Here is a 20,246-nt window from a genome sequence, read left to right on the forward strand (position 1 = left end):
TATTTGGCTGCATTAAAAACCAACCAATTGCTTCTATTTGTGATTAATTCCTAGATTTTAAGTGAAAACTAAAAGATTCCCAGTTGCTCACATCCAAATGTAAGAAAAACTCAGCATTAATGTAAACATTCATTATGGGATTGTATTGGTCATTCATCTTATTTACCTTTTAGTTTTCTGGAAATCCCCAGCACTGAGTTTTCCCAAAAGTACTCAATAACTGTTGAAGGAATTAGCTGCAGATCTGCTGCTTTATTTTCCTGACCACCAAAAATTACAAATAGTAGCTCTAAATACCATGATGCCCATTGCTCACAAAATGTTGCTTGGCTATTTTGTTCAGAATGCATCTCTATTCATTACTGAGAGCAGCAGTGTGTGGAGAGCAAAAACGAAAAACAACACACATTTAATAAATAGCACTGACATATATGCTGTGTATATTTAATTTTATAATGGTGGTTCCTCTGTAGCGTACCTAAATAAACAAATATGTAGACAGATATATAGGTGTACAGGGCTTTCCTGGTGGCTCAGTCAGTGAAGAATCTGCCTGCAATGCAAGAATCTGCCTGTAATGCAGGAGACATGAGTTCAATCCCTGGGTCAAGAAGGCCCCCTGAAGAAGGAAATGGCAACCCACTCCAGTATTCTTGCCAGGAAAATCACATGGACAGAGGAGCCTGACAGGCTACCCTCGATGGGGTTGCAAATTAGTGACTAAACCACCACATTGATATACAGAGTATATAGTGGGAGAGTATAATTGTAAAATAGTGTTTTTTTGTGAAAGTAGTTTAAAATTTGTTTTAGGGACATGTTATTGCGCAACATGCTTCCACAGGCAACACTAAGTCTTTCAAAATTCGTCATTCTCTTTTCTTCTCAAGCAAGTGAAATAACAATTCTTGTTTGTTGTTGCTTAGTTGCTAAGTCATGTCTTACTCTTTTGTAACCCTATGGACTGTAGCCCTCCAGGCTCTCTGACCATGGGATTTCACAAGCAAGAATACTGGAGTGGGTTGCCATTTCCTTTCCCAGGGATCTTCCTGAACACTCTATTCTTTTCTATTCTTCTAACTGTGGAAGAAGCAGCAAATAAATGATATAATTTTAGGTAGTAGTGAGAGCCACGATGGACAACAAAGAACAAAGGAATGAAGGTTATTTGTCTTTGGATGGTTTGGAGAAAGTATTTATTTCAGACAGGCTGTTTTGGAGCAGACGACATCTCAGCAGAACCCTGGGTGAGGTGGGTAAGTAGGACAGGAGAGGGCTTGGCAAGAAGAGCATCCAAGCAGAGACGTGGAAAAACCAAAACTTCGAATTGAGAAGAAGTCCTTTGTGTTCCTTAACCAGGAAGGGGGCCAGTGTGAGCAAAGGAGAGAAGGAAAGAGCACAAGGCATGGGTGGAGACAGGGTCAGACTGTACAAAACACTGTGGGAGGGGCATGTGAGTCTGTATTTTATTCTAAATCTGACAACAATTATTTGTGCATTCTGCAACCTGATTTACAATTTTAAAAGTTCACTGTGGCTGATCTTATGCACTGTAGGGGAACAATAAGGTGGACTGGGAAACTAGTTATGACTCTTTCAAAATAGTCCAGAAGAGAGAGGATGTCTCAGAGGGCAAGGATAGGTGATGTGGAGGTAATAAGAAGTACTTGGATTTAAATCATATTTAAAGTCAAAAGGAGCAGATCTTAAGGTGTAAATTATGGGGCTTGCAGCTGAGGAGGCAAAAACAACTTTACATGCAAAATCCTGTATCCAAATAAATCTTCCTAGATTGGAGGTTGTAAAAATTATTCAGGCCTGAGAGGTAATGATCAAAGAGAAATCTCAGATATGTTTTAAGCAGCAGCTGCAGATGAGTTCTTTGAAAGTCCTCCAGCATTCACTTGAATCTGCAGGTTCAGTAACTTGACAAAAATAAACACACACACACAATTTTAAGTTCAGAAATATTATGTCACCTTCAAAGATAAAAGTCGCCAAATGGATTCACATAAGCCTATGTGACTTATGGGCTCCTCCTAAACCAGATAATGAATGAGTAAATATAGCAGTTTAGCTGCTAATCCTTGAATCCAGGTCTCCAGAAACAATTAGTATTTCATCCACAGACCACATAAAGAACAGACAGGTATTTTTCATGGTTAGAGCAGAGGTAGACTATAAATCCCTGGGCTAACAGTTTTTTTAAAGGGAACTATTAATCTATATACATCCATTTCTGCTGTATTGACTATGCCAAAGCCTTTGACTGTGTGGATCACAATAAACTGTGGAAAATTCTCAAAGAGATGGGAATACCAGACCACCTGATCCGCCTCTTGAGAAATCTGTATACAGGTCAGGAAGCGACAGTTAGAACTGGACATGGAACAACAGACTGGTTCCAAATAGTAAAAAGAGTTCGTCAAGGCTGTATATTGTCACCCTGCTTATTTAACTTATATGCAGAATACATCATGAGAAACACTGGACTGGAAGAAACACAAGCTGGAATCAAGATTGCTGGGAGAAATATCAATAACCTCAGATATGCAGATGACACCACCCTTATGGCAGAAAGTGAAGAGGAACTCAAAAGCCTCTTGATGAAAGTGAAAGAGGAGAGTGAACAAGTTAGCTTAAAGCTCAACATTCAGAAAACGAAGATCATGGCATCCGGTCCCATCACTTCATGGAAAATAGATGGAGAAACAGTGGAAACAGTGTCAGACTTTATTTTTCTGGGCTCCAAAATCACTGCAGATGGTGACTGCAGCCATGAAATTAAAAGACGCTTACTCCTTGGAAGAAAAGTTATGACCAACCTAGATAGCATATTCAAAAGCAGAGACGTTATTTTGCCAACAAAGTTCCATCTAGTCAAGGGTATGGCTTTTCCTGTGGTCATGTATGGATGTGAGAGTTGGACTGTGAAGAAAGCTGAGCATCAAAGAATTGATGCTTTTGAACTGTGGTGTTGGAGAAGACTCTTGAGAGTCCCTTGGACTGCAAGGAGATCCAACCAGTGCATTCTGAAGGAGATCAGCCCCGGGATTTCTTTGGAAGGAATGATGTTAAAGCTGAAACTCCAGTACTTTGGCCACCTCATGCGAAGAGTTGATTCCTTGGAAAAGACTCTGATGCTGGGAGGGATTGGGGGCAGGAGGAGAAGGGGACGACAGAGGATGAGATGGCTGGATGGCATCACTGACTCAATGGACGTGAGTCTGAGTGAACTCCGGGAGTTGGTGATGGACAGGGAGGCCTGGCGTGCTGCTATTCATGGGGTCCCAAAGAGTCGGACACGACTGAGTGACTGATCTGATCTGATTAATCTATATATGCACCAAGTTTTATATGTAGAATGAACAAATTAATAGTTATTGTACAAATGTATCCTATTTAAACATATCTGGAAATCAGTTAAATATATTTTAAAAATATTATTTAATAATTTGTGTCATATATTACTTGAAGATGAAACACACAAATTATAGGAATTCTGTGGTATTGGTCAAAAAAGAATATTGACTCTACTATTCAACCTGGAAAAAAAAAAAATAGGCTCTGGTAGGGAGGAGTCTGAGATGTCTGAATTCTCAGCAGAAGGGAAATATAGTGGGGACAGGCAGGGAGACAAAAGGAAATGTGGTCAGCGAGGTGGAGTGGCAGCTGGTCGTTCCCACAGTCCACATGGCCCACAGAGGGGGCCTTCCAGGTGGAGCGCGTCAGTCCTATTAACCCGTTTGATACCAGTTCTGTGCCAACCACTGGGCTCCTCGCTTCCTATTTTGTACCAAGCTCCAGAATCCTACACAGGACCGGAGGACTAAAGGCTTGTGCATTCTATGATTTAAGACAGAAACAACTGTCTAATTCTAGCAACATTTTCCAAACAGCAGTTAAACTGATTTAATAGTAACTTATTTAGAAATTTCCATAGCACCTTAGTTTTTATCTCAATCACAGAGTTCTGTCTTGAATTCATAATCTTGCCCAATAGTTTCTTAAAGTTCATAAGGGCACATTCTCTTGTGAACTACAGTGCAGTTCATAGCTGTATTCTTAAGGCTAAACACAGTACTGAGAATTATGTAATGGTGTAATGTATGCACAATAAAGGCTTCACTCATTGAGCAGATATATTACAGTGCTGACTTAAGTGCTGGGGTAAAGAGATAAAAATACCATCCTTATACAGTTCATATTCCAGTGAATATTTGATGAATGATGAATGAAAAACTTTTGCATGATTCTTACTCTCATACCTACTTCTCAGGTGTGGTTTAGGATATTTAAGAGTCCCTCATTGTAAAGTAATTAGTCTCCAATTAAAATAAATAAATTTAAATTAAAAATAAAAATTAGAACTAGAAAAAAAAATAAAAAGAGTCCCTCGGTTGTTTATTGAGATTACACCTGAATAACCACATTAGAAGACTCCCCCCTCTCTGTTTTCAATAGGCCGCATAAGCTACTGACCCACCCAATGGCCATTTTCCCCTTATCACGTAGTAACCAAACCCTAGACAATGTGTCCTGGGAAATTCTGCATGCTTCACACTCACTAACGGTTGGGCATGGTCATGTAACTAAGTTCTGGCCAATGAAGTTAAACTAGAAGTTGTTAGTGGGACATCTGGAAAAAGTCTTCAAAAGGGTGTGGTCTTTTGCAAGTTCCCCTTGCTCTACATTCTTCTGCTTAATGTTTATCATGTTATGACAAATAGGAAAAAAGCTTTCAAAAATATAGAAATGGATATGATAGCATGATAGAAAAATCATTTCATATATTCAAGTTCAAAGGCAAGCTTTTAAAATTTGGGAAAACTAACAAATTTAGGCCAAAAAGAAAGGAATAAGCAGGTAAATCACAAACATAAAATTGACTAAGAGGAGGCATATACACGGTCACTCATTGACATAAAAAGCACAGGTTCTAAATGTAGTCGGACCCATGAACGAATAGCAATTACTAATTGTGTGAACCCTGGCAAACTCCTTAAGGTCTCTGTGCCTTCATTTCTTTATCTTAAAATAGTGATAATACTAGATTTATCATAACACTTCAAGGATTAAGTTATGTAATAAGTACATGAAGTTTTTAAAATAGAGGTCAAAGATCATAAAGTGGAATTTTAAATGAAAAGGATAATAATGAAAGGCAATATATTAAGAATAATAAGACAAAACTAGATGTTCAGAAATAATAAAAATTAAAGGATAGAGTGAGAAATCATACTATATATATATATGTGAGTGTACATTGATAATAAAAATGTAGCCTGCAGCCCTACCATCGAGGCTCCAGGTGACCCACCAGCTGGAGAATAATCTTTACAAAGAAGTTCTCACACTGCTGCAAAGGTTCCAGGCCCCACATTAGACTTTCCAACCTGGGGATCTGGCAAAGGGACTGGAATCCCCAAGGAATCTGACTTTGAAAGTCAGCAGAATTTGAAGACAGAACTTCCACAGTACCAGGGGAAAGAGGCACTTGGGGGTCCAAACAAAACCTTGGGTGTGCCAGGACCCAGGGGAAAGGAGCACTGGCCTCAGCCGACTGAGCTGGGCCTGCCTGTGTGTGGAGGCGCAGGTCAACAGCGGCCTGCCATGCGGTCAAGGGCGCCAGCAGCCACAGTCGTGGGAGGCAGGGGCATGTTGCCGTAGATCCTCTCGGATCTATGGTAGCTCTACCACAGAGACTGCAGGCTCCAGGACTGGGCTGCCTCAGGCCAGACAGCCAACAGGGAGGGAGTGCAATCTGACCCATGAGCAGAAAGTTGGATTAAGATTTATTGAGCGTTGTCCTGCCCACCACAGCAAGTCCCAGTTTTTTCCACAGCCAGGGCCTCCCATCAGGAAGCTTCCCTCCTCCATCAGAGGGAAGACAGAAGAAGTCAGAACTACAATCCCATGGCCTCCAGAATGCATACCATAATTACAGAAAACTAACCAAAATGATCACATGGATCATAGCCTTGTGCAAATTCAAGGAAGCAATGAGTCATGCCGTTCAGGACCACCCAAGATGGACGGGTCATAGTGGAGAGTTCTGACAGAACATGGCTCACTGGAGAAGGAAATGCAAACCACTTCAATATTCTTGCCTTGATAACCCCATGAATAGTGTGAAAAGGCAAAAAGATGGAAGATGAGCCCCCAGATCAGAAGGTATCCAATATGCTACTTGGGGAGAGCAGAGAAACACCTCCAGAAAGAATGAGGAGGCTGAGAAAGAACACACACTTGTGAATGTGTCTGGTGATGAAAGTAAAGTCTGATGCTATAAAGAACACCATTGCATAGGAACCTGGAATGTGAAGTCCATGAATCCAGGTAAATTGGAAGTGGTCAAACAGGAGATGGCAAGAGTGAACATTGACATCTTAGGAATCAGTGAACTAAAATGGACTGGAATGGGTGAATTTACTTCAGATGACCATTATATCTACTACTGTGGGCAAGAATCCCTTAGCAGAAATGGAATAACCCTCATAGTCAACAAAAGAGTTAGAAATGCAGTGCTATGCTATGCTAAGTCACTTCAGTCGTGTCCGACTCTGTGTGACCCCAGAGATGGCAGCCCACCAGGCTCCCCCGTCCCTGGGATTCTCCAGGCAAGAACACTGGAGTGGGTTGCCATTTCCTTCTCCAATGCATGAAAGTGAAAAGAGAAAGTGAAGTCGCTCAGTTGTGTCCGACTCTTAGCGACCCCATGGACTGCAGCCCACCAGGCTCCTCCATCCATGGGATTTTCCAGGCAAGTGTACCGGTACTTGGGTGCAATCTCAAAAATGATAGAATGATCTTGACTCATTTCCAAAGCAAACCATTCAGCATCACAGTAATCCAAGTCTATGTCCCAATCACTAATGCTGAAGAAGCTGAAGTTGAATGCTTCACTGAAGACTTACAAGACCTCCTAGAACTAAAACCAAAAAAGAGATGTCATTTTCATTATAGGGGACTGGAATGCAAAAGTAGGCAGTCAAGAGATACCTCAGGCAACTTTTGCCTTGGAATACAAAATGAAGCAGGGCAAAGGCTAACCGTTTTGCCAACAGAACACACTGGTCATAGCAAACACCCTCTTCCACAAACACAAGGCACGAATCCACACATGAACATCACCAGATGGTCAATACTGTAATCAGATTGATTATATTCTTTGCAGCTGAAGATGGAAAAGCTCCATACAGTTCGCAAAAACAGGACCTGGAGCTGACTGTGGCTCAGATCTGCTGCTGCTGCTGCTAAGTCGCTTCAGTCATGTCCGACTCTGTGCGACCCCATAGATGGCAGCCAACCAGGCTCCCCTGTCCCTGGGATTCTCCAGGCAAGAACACTGGAGTGGGATGCCATTTCCTTCTCCAATGCATGAAAGTGAAAAGTGAAAGTGAAGTCGCTCAGTCGTCTCAGACTCTTCGCGACCCCATGGACTGCAGCCTACCAGGCTCCTCCGTCCATGGGATTTTCCAGGCATGAGTACTGGAGTGGGGTGCCATTGCCTTCTCTGGTGGCTCAGATCATGAGCTACTTATTGCAAAATTCAGGCATAAACTGAAGAAAGTAGGGGAAACCACTAGGACATTCTGTTATGACCTAAACCAAATCACTTATACAGTGGAAGTGACATACAGACTCAAGGGATTGGACCTGAAACAGTGCTTGAAGAAGTATGGACAGAGGTTCATGACACTCTACAGGAGGTGGTGACCAAAACCATACCAGAAAAAGAAATGCAAGAAGGTAAAATGGTAGTCTGAGGAGGCCTTACCAATAGCTGAGAAAAGAAGAGAAGTGAAAGGCAAAGGAGAAAAGGAAAGATACACCCGACTGGATGAAGAATTCCAAAGAATAGCAAGGAGGGACAAGAAAGCCTTCTTAAGCAAACAATGCAAAGAAATAGAGGAAAACAGTAGAATGAGAAAGACTAGAAACATCGTCAAGAAAACTGGAGACAAAAAGGAACATTTCATGCAAAGATGGGTTCAATAAAGGACAGAAAAGGCAAGGACCTAAGAGAAGCAGAAGATATTAAGAAGTGGCAAGAATACACAGAAGAACTCTACGAACAGGGTCTTAATGACCCAGATAACCACAATGGTGTGGAGCCTCATCCAGAGCCAGACATCCTGGAGTGTGAGTCAGGTGGCCATAGGAAGCGTTATGACAAACAAAGCTAGTAGAGGTGATGGAATTCCAGCTGAGCTATTTCAAATCGCAAAAGATGATGCTGTTAAAGTGCTGCACTCAGTATGCCAGCAGGAAAATTCGGCAGTGGCCACAGGACTGGAAAAGATCAATTTTGATTCCAATTCCAAAGAAGAGCAATGCCAAAGAATGTTCAAACTACCACACAATTGCGCTCATTTCACAGGCTAGCAAGGTAATACTCAAAATCCTTCAAGCTAGTCTTCAGCAGTAAGTGAACCAAGAGCTTCCAGATGTACCAGCTAGATTTAGAAAAGGCAGAGGAACCGGAAATAAAATTGCTAACACAGAGAAAGCAAGAGAAACCAGAAAAAACATCTACTTCTGCTTCACTGACTACACAGCTTTTGACTGTGTGGATCATAACAAACTGTGGCAAATTCTTAAGGAGATGGGAGTATTAGACTACCTTACCTGCCCCTTGAGAAAGAATCCTGTATGCAGATCAAGAAGCAACAGTTAAAATCGGACATGAACCAATGAGCTTGTTCTACATTGGAAAAGGAGGACATCAAGGCTGTATATTGTCAGCCTGCTTTTTTATTTTCTATGCAGAGTACATCTTGCCAAATGCTGGGCTGGATGAAGCTCAAGCTGGGATCAAGATTGCAGGGAGAAATATCAGTAATCACAGATATGCAGATGACACCACCCTTATGCTTCCTCTTCAGACAGTGGTTACACGTAAACTCACAGTCAATATGTTTGCTCCTTAGCTGCCTGAGAATAAGTGGAGAGTAATACAGTATTACTGAAAATCATAAAATTCCAGAAAATTATAGAGATACCAAGGGAACATTTCATGCAAAGGTGAGAACATTTCATGCAAAGTTGGAATGAAGGACAGAAATTTTATGGACCTAACAGAAGCAGAATATATTAAGAAGAGGAGGCAAGAATACACAGAAGAACTGTACAAAAAAAATCTTCATGACCCAGATAACCACAATGGTGTGATCACTCACCTAGAGCCAGACATTCTGGAATGTGAATTTAAGTGGGCCTTAGGAAGCATCACTATGAACAAAGCTCGTGGAGGTAATGGAATTCCAGTTGAGCTCTTTCAAAACCTAAAAGATGATGCTGTGAAAGTGCTGCACTCAATATGCCAGCAAATTTGGAAAACTCAGCAGTGGCCATGGGACTGGCAAAGGTGAGTTTTCATCGCAATGCCAAAGAAAGGCAATGCCAAAGAATGCTCAAACTACTGCACAATTGCACTCATCTCACACACTAGCTCAAAATTCTCCAAGCCAGGCTTCAACAGTACATGAACCATGAACTTCCAGACATTCAAGCTGGATTAGAAAAGACAGAGGAACCAGAGATCAAATTTTTAACATCCAGTGGAACACTGAAAAAGCAAGAGAGTTCCAGAAAGACATCTACTTCTGCTTTATTGACCATGCCAAAACCTTTGACTGTGTGGATCACAACAAACTGTGGAAAATTCTTAAAGAGATGGGAATACCAGACCACCTGACCTGCTCCTGAGAAATCTGTATGCAGATCAAGAAGTAACAGTTCCTAGGCAGGTTGATAGGGAGTCTAGGGGTCCCCAAGGAGAGAGGGATCTGGAATTCTCAAGGAGGAAGAAAGGACAAACTTTTTTTCTTTCTCCACATTCCTTAGGATTATATAACAATAATGTATCCTGCCTAAGGACAGTCTTTGGATTCAACCTTCTGTTATCTTAAAATGTTAATTATGGGAGTAGACCTGGTCTTTACAAGGATGTATCTTGCCTGAGGACAGTGTTATCTTAAAATGTAAATTATGGGAGTAGGTCTGATGAGGTCTTTACAACCTCCAGATAGTCTTTGGATTATATAACTTCATTGTTAACACTAGCAAGTGGGTACTCTTTCTGCTCCCTTCTGATGCCTATGTCAGAAGCTTTCTCTATCTCCTTTGTACTTTAATAAAACTTTATTACACACACACACACACACACAAAAAGAAGTAACAGTTAGAACTGGACATGGAACAACAGACTGGTTCCAAATAGGAAAAGGAGTACATCAAGGCTGTATATTGTCACCCTGCTTATTTAACTTATATGAAGAGTACATCATGTGAAATATCAGGCTGGATGAAGCACACACTGGAGTCAAGAATGCCTGTGGAAATATCAATAACCTCAGATGACACCACCTTTATGGCTGAAGGTGAAGGGGAACTAAAGAGCATCTTGATGACAGTGAAAGAGGACAGTGAAAAAGTTGGATTAAAACTCAACATTCATTTTGATATTTGGCAAAACTAATACAATTATGTAAAGTTTAAAAATAAAATAAAATTAGAAAAAAAAAGAAAAAAAATAAACATATCTTTATACATAAAAAAAAAAACAAAACAAACAAAAAAAAAACTCAACATTCAGAAATTTAAGATCATGGCATATGGTCCCATCATTTCATGGGAAATAGATGGGGAAACAGTGGAAACAGTGAGAAACTATTTTTTTGGGCTCCAAAATCACTGCAGATGGTGACTGCGGCCATGAAATTAAAAGACACTTTCTCCTTGGATGAAAAGTTAAGACCAACATAGACAGCATGTTAAAAAGCAGAGACATTACTTTTCCAACAAAGGTCCATCTAGTCAAAGCTATGGTTTTTCCAGTAGTCATGTATGGATGTGAGAGTTGAACTATAAAGAAAGCTGAGTGCCAAAGAACTGATGCTTTTGAACTGTGGTATTGGAGAAGACTCTTGAGAGTCCCTTGGACAGCAAGGAGATCAAACCAGTCCATCCTAAAGGAAATCAGTCCTGAATATTCTGAATATTCTGAATAAGCTGAAACTCCAATACTTTGGCCACCTGATGTGAAGATCTGACTCTTTGGAAAGACCTTGGTGATGGGAAAGATTGAAGGTGGGAGGAGAAGGGGACAACAGAAGATGAGATAGTTGGATGGCATCACCATTTCAATGGAATGAGTTTGAGTAAGCTCCGAGAGTTGGTGATGGACAGGGATGCCTGAAGTGCTGCAGTCCATGGGGTTGCAAAGAGTTGGACAGGACTGAGTGACTGCACTGAACTGAACTGAACCATCCTTATGGCAGAAAGCAAAGAGGAACTAAAGAGCCTCTTAATGAAAGTGAAAGAGGAGAGTGAAATAGTTGGGTTAAAACTCAACATTCCCAAAAGTAATATCATGGCATCTAGTCCTGTCACTTCATGTGAAATCGATGAGGGAAAAATGGGAACAGTGGCAGATTTTACTTTCTTGGGCTACAAAATCACTGTAGATGGTGACTGCACCGTAATTAAGAAATGCTTGCTCCTTTGAAGGAAATCTATGACAAACCTAGACAGTGTATTAAAAAGCAGAGACATCATTTTGCCAACAAGGGTCCATCTAGTAAAAGTTATGGTTTTTCCAGTAGTCATATATGGATTTGAGATTTGGACCATAAAGAAGGCTGAGCAGTGAAGAATTGATGCTTTCCAATTGTGGTGCTGGAAAAGACTCTTGAAGACTCCCTTGGACAGCAAGGAGATCAAACCAGTCACTCTTAAAGAAAATCAACCCTGAATATTCATTGGAAGTACTGATTCTGAAGCTGAAGCTCCAATACTTTGGCCAACTGATGCAAAGAGCTGATTCATTGGGAAAAGTACTGATGCTGAGAAAGATTAAGGGCAGAAGGAGAAGGGGCAACAGAGAATGAGATGATTTGATGGCATCACAATCTCAATATACATGAGTTTGAGCAATCTCTGGGAGATAGTGAAGGATGGGTAGCTTGGAATGCTGAAGACCATAAGGGTTGTTAGAGAGCCATACGTGACTTAGCAACTGAACAACAAGAGCAAGAACAAAATAGATAATAATTTAAAAATCAAAAGATCAAAAGAAAAAAAATTAAGAAGGCAGTATACATTTCAAGACTTCATCAAATTTTACTAAGAACAAAAATGACCAATTGAGCATCATTTATCAAAAAAGTCCCTTGGTGTATAGGGAAACTGAGATGTCAGTCACTGGATAGAATCTTCCAGTGATATAAGATGAATAAGTTTGGGGATATGATTTATGCATGGTAAGTATTATTAATCCTCAATTACAGTCTTGAAAGTAATTAAGAGAATAAATCATAAATGTTCTCATCACATATACAAAAAAATTGCAGACATGTAGCAATAGCTTTGTTAATCTTATGGTGGTTAGTTTTTTTAAAAATGTATGTGTGTAACAAATCACCAAGTTGTACACATTAAATTTATAGAATGTTATATGTCAACTTTATCTCAATAATGGCCAGAGGAAAAAACCCATAGATCTCCAATTCAGTAGGCTTCCCAGTACTCCAGGATCTCTGGCCAGATGTCTCCCAGAAGAGGTAAGGGTAGAGAGCAAACCCCTTTGCCTCTTACTTTATGCCTCACACTCTTGGTTTCTTTTCACTTTAAATAATTCAGGGCAAGGCTTAAGTCCAACATCTGCCATGTGGTGTTTATTTTCCACCAGAGCAATGCCACACCCTGTACCAACTAACAACCTGCAATCCCTTTATAAAGGCACCTTTCTTGTCATGTCAAACACAATAGTGTGCTTCTGCCGAGTCTCATTATTTTTCTGGTTTGATCTTCCTTGTCTTTTTTCCTATGTCTATATGCAACTCATTTTGCCAGAGTTAGAGCATTTAGTACTCCATAGGTTGGAGTCTACCATTTTTAAAACCTTGGAAACACATTTAAGAGAAACTTCATATCCAACTTCAACATTTAAAATGTTGAGTATTTATAAACTTCAGAATTTTTAACTTCAGAGACTACTAACCCTTGCACTTGAATCCACTTATATTTTAATCTAAGTATGGGGGATAATAATGGATTAGACACTACCCAAACTTTGGTCTGAATTTAACAAGGATGCAAGGTTTAAACAGACACACACACACAGACACAGAAGTACACAAAAACACATCATACTGAATTTCCCAGCACCAAGGATAATCTTTTTTTCAAATTTTGATTTCAGTTTGTCTTCTAATATCCCAGATCTGCAGATACCTGAAACTCTACTATGAAAGGGGTCAAGCTTTCAATGAAGCAAAGATTAGCCTGTTTTTTTTTTTTTTTTTTTACCCAAAATGAAAGTGTCCCTAGATCTTTAAGAAAAATATCATGTGTTGACCGTGGAAAGATAGAATGTCAAGTCTCTTGTCAAGGACAGATTGATGTGATATGAACCGGAAGAGAGATAAACATTAGCTAAACTGTAAACCTCCTGAGACAAAAGAATAAAACTCAAGTAGGCTTTGAAGTTTATACATTATTTAAGGGTTTGGGGTTTTTTGCACAAACTTGTCTCCCTTTATATGTTATCCAAAATACCAATATATTTTCCCAAAGAGATAAGAAAAATGCATACATGATGACTTTTTGAAAGTATTGGTTTCTAAGTCTCACTGATACAGACAAGGCACCTCTATGAAATTTTGTGTTTTACAAACTCCTGGTCACAGGCTGGGACTGGAAGCACTGGGAATTGACAGAGGCCCCTAAAATTACTTTCAAATGTGAATCACCCTCAGAAGTTAAAAGAATCTAACTCCAGAAACTTTCTCCAAAGGAGCATTTCCCACATATGTTACTTAAAATGCCTATTTTCATTGGATGTTTGTGGGAAAATTGGTCAAATTTAAACAGGTTTCTTGCAAAAATTTTTCCCCAGAAACTTCATTAAGCTAATGCGCATGTGATACAGAGAAAGGCATATAATATGTAAAATGATGGTTTTCTGAGGCTGATTTCCCATAAAAGATGTTTCCTGAGCCAACTGTCTCTCAGAACACTGATTGCAACAAGCATCACACTTCAGCTGGGCCAGGGAAGGGTCAATCTGTGTGAAGAAAAGGCATGATTACAGAGGAGAGGATAAAAACTTCCTGAAAGGAAGGTAGGCTGGAAGAGAAAAACCTTTTTACAGGGAGCCCTAGGAAATCAGGCCCATTTCTCTATTAGATTTATGAAGCTTACAGTGGAAGCAAACGTCTCTTTACTCAGGGAATATTCTTGTCACAGCTGGCCATAGCCCTCCAGTCATGATTTGAGGCAGGATGCTATTTTGATGTGCTCACTGATCACACTTTTCGTGCCTGCCATGTCCTTTTTTGACTCTGTGGGCCTTCCTCATTCAAATTGGAGCAAAAAAATCTTCATCCAGTGAGGATTGTTATGCCATAAGTAGTAGCAAAAAAGATGAACACACTTGATTTTCTAGTTTTAAGAAAATATTGGAAGGATTCTGACCTATCTGAGAGACAACGTTTCTTTATGACACTGGACCACTGAGCGAATCAGACATAAAGTGAGAGATTTAGAAGCTGGAGAGGCTTTCAAAAGGACTCAGGATTCCAAGAACATCTCACAAGTTTAGGTATGGGAGAGCACAAAAGCTCTGGGTGTCTTCCCTTTCCTGGAATGGATTTAGAAAACCCTCAAGTTCCCTAAAGTCTCCCCAGTCTCGGAGGCTGCAAGGGCAGTTGTGTGAAATGGCTGCAGAAGTGTTTAGGATGAAGGCCCTGAGGCGGTCTCATCATACTTTCTGGAGCCAAGAGTGATGGATGGAGACACAGCTGAGTCAGAGAAAGCCTGCAGTGAGGGGAGAAGGAAGCACCGTTTCCTCTAAACGGAAGGCGAGTAGACCAGAGTTCGGCTCTGGCACGTGGCTGGGCAACCACGGCTGGTGTCCCCCAGGGAGTGTCCTCACCCCTCCCACACTCTTGGGATTAGTGTTAGTTTGCCTATTTGCAGGAGACAGAACCAAGCAATACAGAGATTTTGTGTTCTGGGAAGTTCACAAAGCTAATCAGTGGCCCAACTGGAGCTTGAACCTGAGTCTTCTAAACTCAGCTATGAGGATCCTTTCACTACTTCACAGTTGCCTGAGGGGGGGAAAATGATGCACTGAATTTAAAAGCTGATTTGTTTGCAATCTCATCCAGAAATTTAGCAACTGGAAGTTAAGACTGGATTATCGAAGATGAAGGTTTGGAGAGAGAAGTCGCAGTGTCGTCCACGGGAGCAGGAGAAGGTGGTGAAGGAGAAGATGTGATGATGAGGACAGAGCTTGTGGGAAAGGCCTCAGGGAGGCAGCTACGGGAAAAGAGCCAAGCTAGGTAAAGAGGCAAGGGGACAGACGTCGATAATCACCTTGACTCGACAGGAAAGGAATTTTCTAAGTGACTGTCTACTCCTCTCAGCTTTAAAGCTAATTAAGAGTGAATCACAACAGTTCTGAGGCCTAGTGTCAGCTGCGCGTTACATTTTAAACAGTTAACCCGCAAGAAAACAAATCACCTTCTCACAAAGTTTCTTTACTCTGTATATTCAATTCCTGCAAGCCTGGATATTAGACTTCCCTAATAATCCACCGATGATTTCAAGTAGTAAATCAGGAAGATAGTCAATGTTCTAGAATTAAAATAAAACATAGGAATAAGTAATGTATGAAACCATGTCTACAGTGAAGAACGCAGAAAACTATCCGGAGGAGATAAAAACCAGAAAAAAAATTTTAAAAAAAAGAAGCAGTGTTTAGTAAGGGTACATAAACAGCCTCAGATATTCCCATAGCTCTGAATCCATTACCTAGAGTACAAATTTTAAAGATCTAAGTTATTTCTAGTGTTGTTTCAGAATCTGCATTTTAAAAAGTCTGATTAACTCGGGCAAAGAAGTCAGGAAAGTATGCAGTTCTTTTTAGAATAAATATTCATCAAAAGTATTGTCTACTTAAAGGAATATGTGAAAATAATGAGAAATTTTATTTATGTGGAGCAGTTTGATGCCAAAGTAACTTAATTTGCCCAGCACTTCAGGCAATAAGGATTTTTCTTGAGGTGATAGTAATGCAAAATATACATGTCTGCTAATATATCAGCACAGATTAGTGTCTCACAGCTTGGCCTCTGGAGTCAGATTATTGGCCTGGAATCTCATATCTGATGCTCACTGATATATGACTTTGTACAAGTTTACTAACACCTCTCTGCTTCGGTTTCCTCATCCAAAAAGAGAATAATAAATATAATATTTTGTGGAGATTCATTTGAAGCACTTAATGCTCCAGACACAGCAAATCAACATCCTATACATACCTGTGGTATTAATATACCACGTGGTTTTATTAATTATAGTTTTCTTGAGGTTATCAGGAAATGTAAAGGAGAATTATCTTGATTACATTTAATGAAAATATCCAGAAACCATTGCCATTTATTGTGGTTTGTCTCATAGATTATTTTGCCTTCTGTTTTAAGTAAAACAACCTTAAGAAAAACAATCCTCAATATTACAACTATTGAAGAAAAAATGAAAGACTATTCTAAATAACATATATAAGTGATTTCTGATAAATCTCTCTTAAACTTCCCTTTTTAATCTGAATCAGTCCCCTAAGAAAACCAAATGAACATAGACGTTTAAACATTTTTACACATTTCCCTTGTTACCATGTGAGCTCCTAGACACAGGTACAACATGTTATGGCATAAATTTGAGCTGTACTACACTAGGCTGGAATAACTCTGTCGGGGACTGAAGTGGAGACAGATGGAAACACAGCTAACGCAGGGACGTATGAATGAGTACACTCCCATCTGGACGGACTGCCAGGCTTTCAGAAAATGAACCCAATAGTTATTTTTAACATCATACATCTTCCCTTCTGGAAGCAATACACCAATCTGCAAATAATCTTATATTCTTTTCAGGTTTTGGAATTTAAATGGCTTTAGTTTTCTGACTCAGACAAGGACTGCTTTCCTATGGAGCTGGTAACTGGGTTTTTTCCTTGTTTTCCTGCTGGTGCTGCTTCCTGAAAATTCACGCCTGTTTCATAGAGAGACAGAGATAGCTATCAACATAAACAAATTGATTCTTTCTTATCTTTGCTAGTGTTACCTTTTAATTTCATTCTAGCTTAAATACAATTCTTGAAAATATCCCCTTCATAGTTTCAAAATGCAAATGGTCCTATAGATAAACAGATGAAACAGTACCAATTAATAGTTTAGACCCGAAGATACCTTCTGAAATTTAGTGTACAGTTCTTAACATTTCGAAAATAAAGCATAATAGTTTTTCCCCCTGAGTTTCAATTATATTTGCTTTTATGATGTAAAAACTTTTAATTGAAATAATAACTAATGATCTTCTACTCTTTTTTATTACGCTTCTGAGCCAATACAACTTCCAAGTAATCAGATATCCACTATTTTTCAGGGGCATTTTATCAGATAGACACTATGTTTTTTTCTTTTTAAAAAATGTGTTTATTTTTATTGAAGGATAATTGCTTTACAGAATTTTACTGTTTTCCATCAAACCTCAACATGCAGCCATAGGTATACATATGTCCCCTCCCTTTTGAAGCTCCCTCTCATCTTCCTCCCCATCCCACCCTTCTAGATTGATACAGAGCCCCTGTTTGAATTTCCTGAGCCATACAGCAAATTCCTGTGGCCTGTCTATTTTACATATGGTAATGTAAGTTTCCATGTTACTCTTTCCATGCATCTCATCCTCTCCGCATGTCCATAAGTCTATTCTCTATGTCTGTTTCTCCATTGCTGCCTTGTAAATAAATTCTTCAGTACCATTTTTCTAGATTCCTCCTGAAGTGAAGTGAAGTGGCTCAGTCGTGTCCGACCCTTTGCCACCGCACGGACTGTAGCCATCAGGGTCCTCTGTCTACGGGATTTTCCCGGCAAGAGTGCTGGAGTGGATTGCCATTTCCTTCTCCAAGGGGATCTTCCCGACCCAGGAATCAAACCCGGGTCTCCCGTATTGCAGGCAGACGCTTTACCGTCTGAGCCACCAGGGAAGCCTTTTTAAGGGCATTCCTGAAGCAGACACCTTAGTTACACAGGCTAGTGATTCCTGGAACTGTCACTTCTCTCAAGGCAGTGTAGCTTTCTGAATAAGAGCATGGGTTTCAGAGTAACGCTGACCTGTTTCTGAACTCGAGTTTTGCTGCATATTAACTCAGCAGTCAATGGAAAGGTATCTCACCTTTGTGAATTTCAATTAGATTAAAAATTTTAATAAAATTAAGGATAATCATGCCTTTTAAAAATATATGTTATATAAGTTAAATGAGATTTACCATTCAAATATCTATTGAGTACATATTTATGTGTTGTTAAGCCCTTTTTCAGGGAATAAGGCTTATATCCCTGGTGAAGGGGATGGGAAGAGATAACCATATTTACAAATAAAAATAAGAAAATATCCGTCAGTGACAAATGTTATGAAGAAATAAAGCTGCTTAATGTGATAATAACTGGGCTACTTTAACGGGCTGGTTGGAAAACCTCCTGAGGAGAGGCTATCTGAATTGAGATCAAGAAGCAACAGGAGCACGTTATATGAAGAACTTTCTAGAGAGAAATCTTCTGGGCCGGAAGAACAGTAAAAGAAAAGATATTGAGGTGAGAACAAGCTCTGTATTGCCAAGCTGGATCTCAAATTCCATCTCAACCACTTGCCAGGCCTGAGATTACAAGCAAAGTATTTACACTATAATGACCCTTGATTTCCTCACCTATAATCTTATGTATTATTGAGCCATTATTACAATTTTTCTTAAAGTAGAGTACATACAAATTCCCAATAAAAGGCAGTATCCATTATCATCATTATCATTTTATTATCTTTCCTAAGGTGATCCAGTGAATTTCACCCTAAAGCATACATGCATAATCCAAGTACATTTCTATGAGAAGAAACTATTTCAGTATGTAGCTGGGTAGTACTATGGTTCAAATCCATTTAGGATGAAAGGTTTTCTAAAAAATCCTTTTTCCACTCTTTTCAAGTTCTAAGAGCTTTGTGCCTTAAAGCATTATGTTTTACCACACAAGCATAGCAAGGTTAGATGCTGATTGGTGAAGGGCAAAGTGATTTATAAAGTAACTTTCATTTTTCAATGTTCTTTTCCCCCAATAAGTGAGAAAATGTCATTGGGAATGTCAGCTGGGAATAAACTAAAATATTTCAGTTGCTTGTGGGTTCCCTTACTTATTGTCTATATCCTGTATTTTGACATTTGATCAAAAGTCACATAAATCTTGGTTTGCTTCCTCTAAACCAAGTTTATTTCTTCTGTATCCTGAATTTGATCCTTCTCTCCCATACTATATTTCTTTATCACTTCTGTCACTACTGGCTCTTCTAGTGATCTACATTCCTCCACAGCTGTGTTTCAACTGGAATCATTCTCACTTTCAAACATCTTCTACACCCCCTTGGTAGTCTCTCAACATTTGGTCTCCCGATATATATACAAAGAGAAGAAATTTTATTGAAAGCTGATGGTGGCTATGTTTTTGAAAGGTTATAAGTTATCATTACTATTATAATGAACCATCAAAAATGTATGGGATGAAGCAACAGAGCTGATGTCCAAATTGCAGCTGTTTTAAAGTCAAATATATGGATATTTCTAAATATATGGAACAATATTAGTTAGATAAAGCATATGATGACATTTAACTTTCTATTTTTTATTCTGACATTTTATAATATACATTGTTTAATTACACTTTATTTGTTAAATAAACGCACTATGTGTAACATAAGAGCTAAACTTAAACTTTTCAAATTTTTATGGGTTACTTTTTGTTTGTTTTAAAGATACCTTTTAAAAGAATATAACTGAAATATATCTGAATTATAGAAACATGTGTCCACAATGAAGAAAACAGAAAGAAGAAAATGCAATGCAAATTATTATTCCCGACCTCAAGTGTATTCCCAAGCATATATTCTGGTGCCACCAACACACACACACACACTCACACACACACATATGAACTGAAGGGCTTAAGCAACAGAAGTCTTTTCCTAATTCTGGAGGCTAGACATCCAGGGTCAAGGTGGCGCAGGTTGAACCCTCCCTGAGGCCTCTCTCCTCCTCACCTTGCAGACGGCCGCCTCCTCCCTGTCCTCACAAGGCCCTTCCTCTGTGTGAACACAGCCCTGGCATCTCCATGTGTCCAAATGCCTCTCCT

The sequence above is a fragment of the Bos taurus genome, chromosome 6, assembly GCF_002263795.3.
Source record: "Bos taurus isolate L1 Dominette 01449 registration number 42190680 breed Hereford chromosome 6, ARS-UCD2.0, whole genome shotgun sequence".
Taxonomy (NCBI): domain Eukaryota; kingdom Metazoa; phylum Chordata; class Mammalia; order Artiodactyla; family Bovidae; genus Bos; species Bos taurus.